The following is a 12,332-nucleotide window of genomic DNA, read 5'->3' as shown; positions in this document are numbered from 1 at the left end:
CACATGTGTATGTGTGCATGAGTATGTGTATGTGTGTGTATAAGTGTGTATATATGTGTATGTGTTTGTCTGTGTGTAAAACAACCTCAGTAGAAGGCAAGGTAGTTAAAATTGGTCATAGGTTGCCAGTCTGAAACCATGTATGATCTGAAACAGATAAGATCAATCGATGGACTTGAATGGACTCCAAATACACAATCAATGGAAATTTCCGCTACCTGCACCATTGCAGACCAGTTATTGCTTGAACAGAGCTGCTTAAGTCATTGCTGATAAAGCTAAGCGGTCTTAAATAGATATCTCAGCTCAAAGATTGATAAAAAGGAACCAAAAGCTTTGTTTGTGTGCTTGATATGACAGTATTTGTTGGTTATAGGCTTAAATGAAATGCAGTGTCATTTCAAAGTTTAAAACCACTGCTGATCTTGGAATGCTCCACAGACCTTGGTCAGATGTATTTCATGTGTTTCATATACTCTCAAATAGTGAAGCTTCATGCATGCACACACGTACACACACACACACACACAAACACACACACATAATTGGATTTTCTTAGATGTGTCAGGTTTCACACAGGGTGACCTTGTTTCCCCAACACTATTCAAGGTCTTCTTCTCTATGGTTTTCCTGCATATTTTAAAGGACTTCAACAAGAGTGTGTTATACAATATATATCAGGTCGATTTTTCGATAACAAAGACTCCCCAGTGTTTGATGCATGACCTCTTGTATGCTGACGAGTGTGCCTTGTGTCATACACTATACAGGGATGCAAAACTTTCACTCTCCTGCAAAGCCTTTGGCCTCACCACTAGCCTTGACAAAACTGCTGTAATATACCAGCCTGTGCCTGGATCGTCATGCATAAAGCCAGCCATGTTGATGGCTACAAAATGAAGGTGGTTGATAATTTTACATAATTGGGTAGCATTGTCAACCAATACTGTTCTTTAGATGATAAGATCACTGCTTGAATGTAAAAAGGCCACTGATGCCTTTGCTGCTTTGAAGGTCATGTCTGGTACCAGAGAGCCTTGAAAAATAACACCAACTGCACAATGACATGCCTATTATTTTCATGTGAAACATGGATAGAGGACCACCATCACCTAAAAACATCTTAGCACTTCCATGAGTCATTTTTGAGAAACATCCTGGGTATCCACCAGGGAACTCATACCCCTGACACAGATAGTTTTGAAAGAGCCAATGCAGTAAGTATTGAGGCCCACATCCACTGTTGCTGTATGTTGTGTGTCTTGATGACTAGAATTCTCAAGCAAATGTGGTATGGCAAACTGTCAAAAAGGCACTCATCCACAACATACGCCAAGAAAGTGATTCAAGGACAACCTGAAAGGAATCACTTGATATCTGTGAGATTTCAGGACAGAAATGGAAAGACATATTACATGAGAGGAAAACCTGGAAGCAAAAAGTTTATGATGGAGTGGTAGGAAAGCCATTTTGCAATAAACCATTACTTCGATAATATATTTGTTTCCCCTTGTTAGCATGGGTGGGGTGGGGGAACAACAAGAGTAAAATCAAGCAGAGAGACAGGTAAATATGCAAAGCCCACATATAAGAATTTAATACTTATGTGAATAAACATATGTATGAGTGAGAATTTACAAACCATTACTGACACACTTTGATATCTAAATCATTATTTTTCATTTCGTAAATACATCCAATGTAACCCACCATGGCTTTTTAACCTTTTTTGAATCAAAACTTTAATTTTCTTTGTCTGTCTTGTCAGTATTCATTTCTAAAGATCCTTTTACTGAAAAACTTAAAACAACCATAAAAATTATCTGAATAAGGACCAAGATACGAGGGTAGTCTCTAAAGAAATGCAAATAAAAAACATAAATCAATGTTTTTCTAGTCTCTTTTAAATCATCATCATCATCGTTTAACGTCTGTTTTCCATGCTAGCATGGGTTGGAAACTAAAGTTTCTCTTCCAATGAGTATCAAATTTGTTTTCCATTATTTTCTCTTTGTCGTATTTACACACATGCACAGTTATTTTATTGTAGAAACATGGAGTTTTTACAACAAAATAGATAAGACGTCATACATCAGAAATCAAACATTTCATCAGCCTCATCACAATGTAAACATGAAATAATATTATTGTGATAAACATAGACAGACAGACAGACACTATTTTTCACAATGTTCTGAAGTGATGGATAGTAAACAATTGAAATAAATATATGTGACTCCTGAACAATATTAAATATGTTTCAAGTGGTATTATGTTTATATAGGATGGGAGAGAGAGAGAAGACAGTATGAAAGACTTAAAAACTGAAACATCTTTGCTTCTATTTTCGTATGTAAGTATGCATACAGCTATTTTCAATTTTATTTTTCTATACAACCAATCAGAGGATATGCTTTGCAAAATAGAATATTCTATACTATTTAGATTTACACCACTGATTTCGTCATTCCTATTAGTAAGTAGGTAACTGTAAATAGGCACAAGGCTTGAAATTTTGGAGGAGTGAGTTAGTATACTTGACCCTTAATTTTTATACCAACCCTGAAAGGCAAAGTTGACCTTGGCAGGATTTGAACTCAGAACAAAGGGCTGGGACAAACACTGCAATGAAATTGCTCTGACATTATCATTTTTGCCCACAAGACAGATTATGAAAGCTACAATACATTATGTATGGCAAGGTTTAACTAAATACCTGCTTAAGAAGTCAGTACTCCAACAGTTGAAACAAGCACATTCTTTTATCTTTTACTTGTTTCAGTCATTAGACTGCAGCCATAATGGAGCACCACCTTGAATGTTTAGTCAAATGAACTGACCCCGGTGATTTTTTTTTTTCAAACCTGGTATATATTCTATCAGTTTCTTTTGCTGAACCACTAAATTATGGGGACATAAACAAACCAACTCCAGTTGTCAGTTGGTGGTGAGGGACAAATACAGACACTCTCACACACACACACAACTTAGGTGAGACTGAGGTTATAGTAGAAGACACTTGCTGAAGGTGCCACACAGTGGAATTGAACCAGAAAACATGTGGTTTGGAAGTAAGCTTCTTACTACACAGCCATGCCTGTGCCTGTATACATTGTATTATACAATATTACTATTATTGATGTGTTGCTGTAAAATTATTAATTCCATAGGAAAGGTAAGAATGTCCCAAATTCCCAAATTTATTTATTCTGATTTCATGTAAACTTCAAGTTTCCTGTAGCCTAAAATATCATAAAATTTCACAATATATTTTTCCTCTTCCACAGGAAAGAGGTTTTTAGTACCAAAAAGCAGTGATAAATGAATCATCGCCATGTACTTTGTAAAAGGAAAGCATGGTAGATTCATTGACACCAAACTCTTAGCTCACAGCAGTGAAGCTTCTACCATCACATATTTTCTTGATCATTTCTACCTTGATACCCTCATCTGTATCCTTTGTAGGGATCAAACACCTTTGTAATTTTTTTTTCTGTTCATTGGTCCCATGCTCATATGTACAACTATATAAAAAAAATACACAGCTTGACTGTGTGATCACATGAACACAAGTGACAGTCAGTGCATTCTGGGTAACTGAGCAGTGTGGGTGGTCAGTGGGAAACATTTTTATGGTAAAAACAGAATGTTCGACTGATCATCAACCTGGTTTATCATACATCAGTCTGTGGTAGGTGTAACATGATTCACAATTGAGTATACCATGTTATCCTGGTTCAGCATTGAAGGCATCAGTGATAAACAAGACTACATGTATATGCACTCATCTATTGAGGAAGCAAGATTTGAGATTCCTGCTTTCCCAAAAAACTCAATATTATATAAATTGCACATCACACTGAATATTTTTTTTAAATATAGGTATATATTTTTTTTCTCTGTATTTCTTTCTTTCTTAGTCGTTTCTTTTCTCTATAATTTTACCCTTACATCAATACTGCATTCACACAAAATTTACAATTCACAATATATATTTAGCTAACCCACACACTAACCAATCAAAACTTAGTATTTTTTTCCCATCATTTTATTCTTTGTGCCTTCTTCCAATCAACCTCAATGCTATTCATACAACTTTGTAATTTCAATATACATATGTGTGTGTGTGTGTATGTGTGCGTGTATGTGATATGTATATGCATCTTATATATATATATAGACATATATATATATATATATATCAGCTACTTTCTCCTGAAAATTATGGCATTAAATATCTAATACTTTATGAATTCCATAGATACATAAAATAAACTTACTTTTATGAAGGAGGATAATAGGAATCAAGCAGATTTGTAAAATAAAATAAAACAAATTAAAATAAAATAAAGTCTAATAAAATAAAATAAATATTTTAGCAAATACAAAAAGTGAAAATTTAACAAATGAAATTCAGAATCTTTTTTCCCCTCATTCTTTATTCAATGTGAGAAATAGAAAATTACAAAATGCACCAACTATTTGTTATTCCTATTTTTTTTTTTGTTCTTTTACTTTATTTACTTATTTATTTATTTATTTATTTATTCAGCTTGAAAGAACCATTTTAGCAATAAGCAATATTGAGACTTTAAATGACTTTATCAAAATTTTATTACAGCCATTTTGATTTGTCTGGTGATTGTGAGTTAAGTTAATCCTTTTCACCAGGCTACAATGGTTCATAGAACTGGCTGCTACTTAACACTGGCTTTTGCTGAAGCATGAAATAGAAGAAAAGACAAATGACCTCTCCCATCCTTGGATAAGATACTATTATACCACTGATTAACAGTCTATATGTGTTTGTGTTTATCTGTTTGTCTGTGTGGACATTGTGTTTATATCTGTTTGTCTGTATATAGATAAGGCTTTCAGCAAACTACAATGGCTCAGTGAATTAATGTTGGTTTATATAGATAAAATGATAGTCTATCTGAAGTCAATTTCCACTAACAGTTGAAGCTAGTACATAGTAACCAAGATGTAATGAGACAATTATTATCAAATGTTTAACCCAATATAAGAAAACTAGACAACACTACCCAATCTAGAGACAGATTCTGATGTGAAGCCCTGGGAATATAATCTCACATAGTGATGAGGGTGAGAGTGATTGAAATTGTATTACATATGTCATACAGGCACAGGTATGGCACCTTAAGTGTCTTGAACTATAGCCCTGGGTCGATCAAAATTTGAGTGGTAGATGAACTCAAAACATAAAGATGGACAAATACATACATATTATTGAAGTATTGTTTTACAGCTGGATGCCCTTCCTGTTGCTAATCCTAACTTGTTTCATATAAGTAAAGGATTCCTTATTCCACTCATCTTCAAAATTGCATAGCTAGACAATGCTTTATTTTCTACAAGTAATATCAACTAGCACTGTCATTTTTAGTTCAATGCTTTTCATGCAAAACAAGGACTGTAAAATACTCATACACACACACACAACATAGCAATTACACTTCCCAACCGTGTGGTTTTGGGGTTCAGTCCCACAACATGACACCTTGGGCAAATGTCTTCTCTTATAGCCCTGGACAAACCAAAAACTTCTGAATGGAATTGTAGATGGAAACTGAAGGAACCTGTCACATGGCTTCCCTCATGATCATTGCTTTGTAAACAATAGATTTGTGCCAGTGACATCAGCTTGCAGTCCAACAAAGGAGGATATCTGGTCTCACTGGCATGTCTTGATATGTTGTGTGATGTTTGAAAACAAAAGGCTCCTTCATAAAGTGTTGTTTGTTTCCAGTTCCCCAACATAAAAAAAAAATGTCTAGGTTATTTGTCGAAAAGACTGAGAGAGTATTACCTCACTTGGAAAAAAATGGAGTTGGTAGCAAGAAGGGCAGCTGGGTGTAGAAAAACTCTGCTTTAATGTACTCTTGTCTGACTCATGGAAGCATGGAAAAAGTAGACATTAAAAAAGAGAAAAAGAGAGAAAGAAAAAGAAAAGGGAAGAAAGAAGGAAGGAAGAAAGCTTGATTTGCTCATAAGAGAGTAACATCTTTAATCAAATTTGGACAAATAAACTAGGTTCCTTTAGTATATTAGAGGTACTTCACTAAGATCGTGGTTATCATATATGCATTAGTTCAACTATTTATCTTATTATTTTGTGCATGCTTATTATTATCAATTGCTTTCACCAGGCAAAATGAAAGAAAGAAATAAACAAAAAAGTAATATTGCAAGAGGAAAAAAATTTTGATCAAATATTTTCATTTATTCTCAGCCTAGCACTAGAACAAGTCAGTCAGTGTTCTTCAACAGATGCATCTCAAACTTTGAAGGTTGGTAGAAACTTATCCCCATGTGTACACATAACTACACACACACACACACAACCAGAAGAAAACCAAACAAATTTTACAGAAGATACATCAGTCTCTCTCTCTATATATATTTTTTAAACTTTCAGTAAATACAGATCAATAGTCAAACTGTATAACAACAAAATGAGCTAACCATGATCCTTGCAATATTTTATGACAAAATGCAGAAGAAGCAAATGAAATTGGGGTCAAGTGTACACATGTATACATGCACATGTTTATATGTATGTCTACATGTACTCATGAATGTATACAAGTACATATGCTAATAAATTTTGCCTGTATTCTTTTTCTAAATTTAGCATTGATTTAACCATGTTACAAATATACATTTGCATGTAGTTTACAGTATGAATGTTTATATATAATGTATCGTATATATGTAATGTATTATATATATAATGTATATATATATATATATATATATATATATATATATAATGTAGTATATATATAATGCATTATATATTTATATATAATGAATCATATATATATATATTATATATATATATTATAACATATACATAATGAACTATATATATACATAATGTACTATATATACATATATATATATTACATATATATAATGAATTATATATATATATATATATATATATATACATATTACAGATATATAATGAATTATATATATAATGTACTATATATATATATATATTATATATATATATAATATTTGAGTGTGAGTGCGTATGAAACATTATCCAGTGAAACACACACATGCTGCACATACAAAACATATCCTTGGACATAAATAGTAAATACTTCTTCCCTTTGCAACAGAGCTAGACTAATATTTTTTGAAATAATAATAATGATTTCAGAATGTAAGAAGCTTTTTTTAGAAAAACCTGATATAAAAGTATTTCAATTGATAACAGTCAAACGTTAACAGTTGTTTTTTTTATTGCAACCCTTATGATTAATATTATTATTATTATTATGATTGCTATTACAGTTGATGGTTGTGATACTGTTGGATTTATTTTAAATATCTGCTCTTCAAACTTTGTCTATGTAACGGAAGTTTAAGTAAAAACAAATAAAATATGAACAAAAATCATGGCTGCCTTTAAAAGAATTATATAATTCATATATATATATAATTCATATATACATATATTTATCTATTTGCCTATTTACTTATTCATGTTTTTCTTGATCATGTCCCTTGATCAGAAATAGTCTGATATTTCAGTTACTGAAGGCTAAATTATTTTAGATAAAAGTGTTTTTCGCCTTTTTTTTTTTTTTGATTCCCATTATAATCTCATATCATTTTTTACTAAGCAACTCACTGAATATTTTACATTGTTGAAGACTAAATTCTAAGAATTTTGGCTGATCAGATTTTTTTCCTAACAATATGATTCTTCAAAGATTTATTAAATATCCTTTATTTTAAGTAAAAGGAAATTTATATAAATTATATAAATTCATTTTATCAATATTTATTTCTGTCATTTATTTTTCTGAGAATATTGTCACAAATCAAATATATGACCGATGAGAAGGGTGGCATTTTTTAAAAGTATTTTCAAAAGTCTAATGCTCACTACCATGTATTTATGTAATGTTATGACAAGTCAGCTCATCTCATGAAAGTTTTGTAGTTCCTATAGAACATATTTTCGTCAGAAACTAATAATTGAGTAAGGAAATTATCTTGGTGTAAATTTTTTCACATAACATTGTCAGAAATACAATATATTTGGATTATAACATGAGAAACACCATATCTTAGTGTTGATAGCTATACCATAGACAAAGATAAAAATCTGAAAAATAAAATGTCATCAGATATGTTGAATTGTCAGGAAGTTACATTCTCAGAGGAATTTTTTGCTATTTTTGATGTTATAATTCATATTTCACAGAACATTGTCAGCAAAAATTAACTCATACATCCACACAAAAGTTTGTTTTTTCATATTCAATATATCAATATGCCACATCAGAGAGCAATATATTTACCCAAAACAGAAAAAATATGAGAATTTTGATGCCAATAAAAAAAAACTAAAATGAAATATTGACCTAATGCTATGAACAGATGAGTGCATTACCAATAGGAGTAGATATGTCAACATACATACATACATATATATATATATATATATATATATATAGGCTCAAGAGATAGATCAAAATTTAATTACAGTAAAGGGATAAATCTCACAGGATTTCATTGTTGATTTAATTACACTGTTATGAACTTGCTACTTGAAAATTATATTCCTTTATAATGCAGTAATGAATGTCTCTCTCTTTCTCTGCTGCATAGAAACATGCATTTGTACCTATACATTCATATACACATCCCAGAGTCCTGAACTATTTGAGGGCTCCATGCTGACCGAATGATATAGTGAGATGAATGCAATACCAATAGGATGTGTGTGTGTGTGTGTGTGTGTGTATGTGTGTGTGTGTGTGTGTGTGTGTGTGTGTGTGTGTGTGTGTGTGTGTGTGTGTGTGTGTGTGTGTAGTTTGGGTCAACAAATCTCACAGAATTTGGTTGCTGATTTAATTACACTATGTTACAAACGTGCTGCCTTAGAGCTAATTCCTTTTATCTATGTTTCATAAATTTATAATCTGAATATGTATGACTGTCTGTCTCTTTATCAATCAGTTTCTCTTTTTTCTCCTTCACAGAAACATATATTTGTAGTTCTACATTCATATATGCTTATCAGGGTACATTGTTTGTGTAAGGAAAACATGAATTCTGACAAGTAGTTATATTTGGTGTTTATCTTTCTACTTCCCAGTTTATCAGTTGCTGTAGCTGTTCCCTGGGTACTAAATTATCTGAGGAGCCAACAGTTCACATTCTGTTATTGCTTTACTGCAGTGCATCTTCAACTAAAGCTCCTAACTCTGTTACAATCTATCTACAATTAGACATCAAAAGCTGAAACTAGAACGAATTTGTAACCACAATATCACCACTGTGTAGTTCATTAGTGATTCTTTAGCTCATATTGCTGAGTTCCACTCCATCTGAAAGTTTAGCAAAAAGAAGGAAGAAGGATGGACTCCATTAAACCAACTTGTCCTAGATTTACTGTATGCCTAAAAAATTTTCAACAGGTCCATCGTAACTCAATGCATTATTTTTATTTCCCTACTTTCCCTTCATTGTTGTGAGGGTCTCAGTTTCCTAACCACCATCTCTTGGTCATAATCCTTTTTAAAAATATCTGCTGAGTCTTAGATATATTGGCATTTGTATAGTAATAAAAAGATAGATGGCCTTGTATGTAACTGAGATTATATATGTAGAGTGAAGTCATGGTTTGTAAGTATTTCATGATTAAGTATGGTTCATCTGCAAATTGTTTGCATCAAGAACACACAAAGTGGTGCTGAAAAGTTACTAGCTTTAAGTGTATCATGAAAGGCCAGGCTGGAGGCCCAAACTCTTCTGAGTTCTTTTACAGGGCTTAGAATAATTGAAGGACCACTGCAATAAGTGTGTGAATCTGAAAGGGGAAAATGTTGAATAAAATTATAATCAACTGATACTCCTGTATTTTCTTTTACCCAAGGCCAGGAACCTTTCCGTGAATTGTATTAAGTGTGATTGGTGTTTATCTTTCTGGCCCTTGGCATAACAGTTACTGTTATTTTTTATTCCTACACCAGCCCCTTTCCAGCAGATCTATGGCTAAAAACAATCCAGCCATCATTGGGGCTTTTTTTTCCCCTCAGTATAGTGCACCAAAGATTGCACTAACTTATGTGATTTTTAATAGTGCAGTAAGGTATAATTTGAGAGATTTTACTGTTATTTTGAAGAATAGACACACTGCAGATCAATACATGACTATGTTGGTATTGTAACGCCTGTAGCTTATATATTCTTTATATGATGTTACAGAATGTTCACTTGGTGGCTTTGTCAGCTGTTTGGGTAAAATCTATAACATTAAAGTAATTAATTAATAGAACATAATGGAATCTCACAACTGGGATATATGATACACACACACAAACAAACAATGAATCTCTATTAAACTATTTAATGTTTGTTGAGTTTTTATTGCATTTTTTATTTATTGTTATGTTATCTCATGAATTGCAAACATAAAGAGGATATTTAAATATTTAAATTAAATAGGATTATTCTGAAAACAACATACAGCATAACGACCAAAGAGATATGAGCAAGTATATTTAACATTTAATACAGTCTTAAAGAATGATACTTCTGGAAAAGTAGTTATTTATGAGTGGTAGTTGTTTCTATTCTACATCTATATGTCATGTGATGCAAGTTGAGCTGGGAACATTTAATCCCCGATGCAGTTATTTTGATGTCAATCACAAATAGTTATAATTTTAACACCAACACTAATTATCTTTTAAGCATGCAAATATGTTTTAAACATTAGCTATATTTTCATATATTGATCTGATAGAATTAAAAATTTGTTTTCGTCTGTTTCATTAAATTTTTAAATGTATTTTCAACAAATACACATTCTCTAGATTTGCAGACACCCACAAAATTTTAGGGGTAGTTTATATTGGAATAGAATAAAATAATCTTAGTCCATACCAAGCATTTATTTCATTGATTTTGGAGGAATGAAAACTAAACTCAATCAATAAAGAATCAAACTAAAAATATAGGGGCCAGGAAATAAAATAGTGCGTGGCACCAAACCATATCCATTGCTATAGTTTGTGATTTTGGAATTAATAATAAAGAAATTTAATAAGTACAAATAAGAATAGAAATGTTGTTGATGGCACTGTTCATCAGCATTAAATCATTAATATTTAGCAAAACAAATAAACAAAGAATGCAAGAGTAATTTAGCAAAAGGAAGAAAATGCTTTATGGCCCCAAGAAGTGAAGGAGAAAGAGGTGGACACAATATTCAAAGAAAGCAATGATTTCTTTTCTTTTTAGGGAGGCCTGGAGGTAATGATTGGCACCTTCTTCATTTTTTTGAACCCTTGGATATTGTACTGAATGAATCCTTCTTTTATTGGTCCCAAGAAAGAGATAAAAAGTTCCAATAGCAGGTCCTTCCCTGAAAGTTGAAATCATATTGCAGCATTTGGGTATTTACTGCTTAAGTGAGACAATCCAGTCTGGTGATTGAAATCTAAGAGATTTCATTTGCAAACAGAATATGACCACAGTTATGTTAATACAAGAAGTAAAATAACAAACACGTAGACACAGGTGTTTCTGTGTACACATGCACACACACATGCATACATATATTCACACACATACACACAAAAGAGATATTGCTCACCAATTTATTTCTGTCACCAGGTTTAAATCAATACCAAAAGTCATCTTCTAAAAATTCACTTACCTGAAAATAGAAAAAAGTAGTACTGTTAGGAATTTCACCAACAATAATGATAATAACAACAACAATAATAATAATAATAATAATAATAATAATAATAATAATAATAATAATAATAGTAATAATAATAACAGTAAAACAAAGAAGGGAATCTGATATCATCTTATATGATCATATATTTAATGTTGCTGGAATAGTCACATGTTCTAGGGTAGTTTTTTTTTTCTTTTTGTTATTATTACTATCCTTTATATCTTATGCACTTAGTGTGTCTTTTATGGGTGTGAGGTTAGAAAATGAATAAGTTTTTAAAAAAAATACCATTTATTTCAACTAGTTTAAAAACACAGAGGACAGAATATTGAGAAATATTTGAGAAATTTACACTGTGATCATAAGAATCCGAGACAGTTCCATTTAGAATATAGAACTTCCAATAGTTAAAAGCCTAACCAGAAGAAAAAAGATGTACAGCATTTAACACATTTCTTCTTCTGAATAGGGGGAAAAAAATTTTTTAAATAAAATAAATGCTGCTTCCATTTTATAATCTTAATCCAATTTCTTTATCTTGGCAATGAACAGTTTTCCATTTTTGATTAAATTTTTCTTTTTTAAACTT

General features: G+C 31.6%; 1 protein-coding gene across 8 annotated transcripts in view; it reads right to left on the bottom strand.

The window, feature by feature from the left end:
* Positions 1-11,713, bottom strand: part of LOC115215824 (protein lev-9-like) — a 1,149,105-nt gene extending 1,137,392 nt beyond the window's left edge. For 4 of the 8 annotated variants that reach the window (XM_036505906.1, XM_036505907.1, XM_036505908.1 and 1 more), the window contains exon 1: positions 11,651-11,713. The gene's annotated coding sequence lies outside the window, so the exon portion shown is untranslated. The remainder of the gene's footprint in view (positions 1-11,650) is intronic. The other 4 variants (XM_036505909.1, XM_036505911.1, XM_036505910.1 and 1 more) reach the window with 4 other exon arrangements.
* Positions 11,714-12,332: the final 619 nt, after the last annotated feature.

Source organism: Octopus sinensis, linkage group LG9 (genome assembly GCF_006345805.1).
Source record: "Octopus sinensis linkage group LG9, ASM634580v1, whole genome shotgun sequence".
NCBI classification, from domain to species: Eukaryota; Metazoa; Mollusca; class Cephalopoda; order Octopoda; family Octopodidae; genus Octopus; species Octopus sinensis.
The sequence above is the reverse complement of the archived record's forward strand: the minus strand, read 5'-3'. Positions and strand labels throughout refer to the sequence as shown.